Here is a 4,306-nt window from a genome sequence, read left to right as displayed (position 1 = left end):
CTCACGTTTATAATCTTGTGTTTCTGACTGTGATGAGTGCATCCGCATACGGGGGACAACATCATTTCCCATGTAGTACTTTCAGAACATTGCAGGTGAACTTGGACCATGTTGTTTATTTTTCTTTTTGTGTTTGGGCCCTCCTGGGTCACCGAGTCTTTACCTGGATCAGACCTGGATAGTCACCAAATAAGTTAATTACTTAACTTCATCCTTCAGGTACAAGCACCACTCCCCCATTCCCTACTACCATTACTACACGTCACTGGCCAATACACCCTATGACCTGCCCCCACTGCCTCCCAATTTCCAAACTGGCCTTCAACACAAAATCACAGAGATCTGATCCGTAAGCTGTTGACCTTCTGTGCTCTGATTCCTCCCTAATCTTAACCAACCACCCAACACTATGCCAATGTAAATCATAAGCACAAGAGATTCTGCAAATGCTGGAAATCCAGAGCAACATACACAAAATGCAGGAGGAATGGTCCCCATCTTTTGTTGGTTAATGCTCCAAAAGAATTACCAGAACCTGGTAAGGCTCCCCAACTCTTCCTGGTGCTGCTTCATGCACCCATAATGAGCTCATCAATTTCATCAACTTTGTCTCCAACTTACACCCTGCCCGTAAATTCACTTGGTCCATTTATGAATCCTCTCTCCACTTCCTCAATCTCTCTGTCGCCATCTCCTCCATTTCCCGTATATCCGCACTCACCCCATCTTTCTGCTGCCTCAGCAGGAATAGAGTTCCTCGTCCTCACCTACCACCCCCATGAGCTTCTGCATCCAACACGTAATTCTCACCATCTTTAATAGAATCCTACTACCAAATACATCTGTACCTCACCCCTCCCCTCCACTTCTGCAGGTACTGCATCCTCTGTGACCCCTTGTCCATTCGTCCCTCCCTTCTAACTTCCCTCCTGGCACATATCCCTGCGAGTGACAAATGCTACACCTACTCATTCACCTCATCCCTTACTTCCATTTAGGACCCCAAACAGTCCTTCCAGGTGAGGCAACACTTCATCTATGAGTCTGTTAGGGTCATCTATTGTATCCAGTGCTCCTGATGCGGCCCAACCAAGCACCTCCACTCCATCCACCAAAATCAGACTTTCCTGGAGGCCAGTCATTTTAATTCTTATACCCATTCTCGCTCCAACATGTTGGTCTATGGCCTCCTCTTTTGTCACAATGAGGCCACTCTCAGGATGGAGGAGTAACATCTCATATTCTATCTAGGTAGCCTACAAACTGATGGTATGAATATCAATTTCTCTTTCAGGTAATTTTCCCCCTCCCCCTTCATTCTTCTTCTATTCCTTACTCTGACCTCTTACCTCTTCTCCTCTCTTGCCTATCACCACCCTCAGGTGCCCCTCCTTCTTCCCTTTGTCCCATGGGCCACTTTCCTCTCCTATCAGATTCCTTCTTCTCCAGTCCTTTACTTTTCTCACTCACCTGGCTTCACCTATTACCTGCTGGTTAGTCTTCTTTCCCCTCCCCCCTACTTTTCATTCTGGCTTCTTCCCCCTCCTTTCCAACCCTGAAGGAGGTTCTCAGCCTGTAATGTCAACTGTTTGTTCATTTCCATAGGTGCTCCCTGACCTGCTGAGTTCCTCCAACATTGTGTGCATGTTGCTAGTGCAAATCATTCTTTCACTGTCACTATTCTGCCCAATCCGAAATTTCCAAAACACTGCCCTCTTCCCCTCGCCTATATCTTCATCCCAATCCTGGACAGCATATCCCATTATTGGAAGTTTACAAAACCTGAGCCCCACAGTTGGAGTTTTCAGTAGATGCCAATGGTCAAAGTGATGCTGCTGGCATTTACAGTGCATTAAATATAGCCTCTGACCTCTGTATGGAAAAACTTACCCCTTAGGTCCTCTATAAATCTATCCCCTTTTATCTTAAACCCATGCCCTCTATTGACTCTCCTACCCATTAAGCTGCACTAAGCTTCTCAGCTTGGGATTCTTCAAGATGAAGGTGATTAATAGATGGTATTCTGAAAGATGGCTGAATGGAAAGTTATTTCACTCCACACAGTATGCAGAGCTCAAGCACAGTTGAACTTCTTGGAAGTGAACATGCTGATGTTGATCATGGTAATTCCACTGAGCAAAACGTAGGCATTTTGCACAGCTCCCTGTTAAGGCAACTGGTGCTGTAGGACAAAGGTGAGTATAGGTGGATCGAGTGCATGTGCTCTTGAGGAATGCCATTGACAAGGCCAGGCGGCACGGTGGTGTAGCAGTTGGTGCATTGCTTTACAGTGCCAGTGATCTCTGATTGGGGTTTGATTCCTGCCGTGGTCTGTAAGGAGTTTATGCGTTCTCCCCATTACCACATGGGCTTCCTCCCACATGCCAGCATACATTTAGGGTTGGTAAATTGTGGGCATGCTACGTTGGCACCAGAAGCATGGCAACACTTGCAGGCTGCCCAGCACTATCCTTGTCGATTTGATTTGACGCAATGACGCATTTCACTGTACGTTTCAACGTACAGGTGACAAATAAAGCTAGTCTTTCTGTCTTTAAAACTTCCTCAGTTCTCAGACAGGTTGCGAAATATTCTCCAGTCCATCCAGAGATGCATAAGTATTGAAAGGGTCAGTCAGAGGCGACCCTTCTCCAAGTGTCCCTAATCTGGGGTCCATGGACCCCTCGGTTAATGGTGGGATCCATGGCGTAAAAAAGCTTGCTTACCCCTCTTCTACACTTTAAGAACCAAAACCAAGAGATACAGCAGAATCACGGGCTGAAGGCACAGGTTTTCAACATCGGAGCTCTATTTACATAGAGTTCACAAACAGTAGGAAGGTCAGACAAGGCAATTTTTAACTTTCACTAAGATTGCTTTATAACAAAATGTTCTATAACCTTGGGATAATTTTTAACACGTAAATAAAAATTTTGCCCAGATGTGTGAAAACATATGAAACAAATATCCGTTAATAGCACTCCATTGAAGCAGCAGAAATCACAACTCGCTCAATATGTAGTCTATACAGCAATGGGCCAAGTCGTCCCAACTGCCAATCTTGTGTTCAGAAAACGATCAGCATCCCCCTAGCAGGACTGTTGGCCCTCCTAAGCTGCTCCCGAGTTCTCAGAGCTCCCAGAGTCTCTGACCTTCCTCTCAACGGACTTCTGTGATTAATCGAAAGTGAATATTGTTTTGCCTGATTTATTTATTTATCTATCTATTTATTTATTCATACATTATTCATTTATTTGTTTGTTTGTTTAGGAATACGCGCAACACGGGCCCGTCTGCCCCAACAGCTGCACTGCCCAGCTATCCAACTATTTAATCCTAGCCTAATCACAGGACTACTTACAATGACCTATTAACCTACCAACCGATATGTCTTTGGTATGTGGGACAAAACCGGAACACCCAGAAGAAACTCAGATGCTCACGACGTCAGAATTGAACTCTTGAACTCTAAGATGTAATAGTGTCGCACTAAACACAACGCTACCATGCTGCCCCACAGTAGAGTAATGGTTAGCTGATTTGTCTGCTAATCAGCCACAGCTTTCCTGTCATTCATTGTACAATTTAAGGCCTTAAACTATACAGTAGTTAAATAAAATATACACTACTGTATATAGCTAGAGTGCCTAAGACTTTTTCACAATATTGTTGTAATTTCATATATTACATTGTACTGTTGCCACACAAAAAAAAACAAATTTTGTGACACATGTGAGTAATGTAAAACCTGATTCTGATATGGTGCTCTATTGTGGACTGAGAGAGGGAAGGGGGCAGAGAGAGGGGAATGATGGTTGGGAAAAGGGAACGGGAGAGGGGAGGGAGCGGGAAGCACCAGAGAGACAATCTGTAATAATCAATAAACCGATTGCTTGGAAACATTGACCTTGCCTGGTGCCTGAGGGCTGGGTGTGTTCGCACCCGTGCCACCCTCCATCCCTGGCACTCCTTCTCTGTCACCAGCCCCACACCCCTCCCATGGTGGTCCACCCTCACCATTCCCAACATCTTTTATTCCTGCTAGATTTACAAATTCCCTCTCTGTTCCACATTGACAAATACAGTACTGTGCAAAAGTCTTAGGCACTCAAGCTATATATATATGCCTAAAACCTTTTCACAGTACTTTATATTTTCTAAATTACAAAGTATTATTGCAATGTAAACTTAAGCTATTGTTTTATGATGATGATGATAACATGTTTCCAATCATTGGATACTAAAACTTCTTTTTAATACTTTATTTTCAAAATTTTCAAAAAAAACCCAATGAAATCAACAAGAA

Source organism: Mobula hypostoma, chromosome 23 (genome assembly GCF_963921235.1).
Source record: "Mobula hypostoma chromosome 23, sMobHyp1.1, whole genome shotgun sequence".
Taxonomy (NCBI): domain Eukaryota; kingdom Metazoa; phylum Chordata; class Chondrichthyes; order Myliobatiformes; family Myliobatidae; genus Mobula; species Mobula hypostoma.
The sequence above is the reverse complement of the archived record's forward strand: the minus strand, read 5'-3'. Positions refer to the sequence as shown.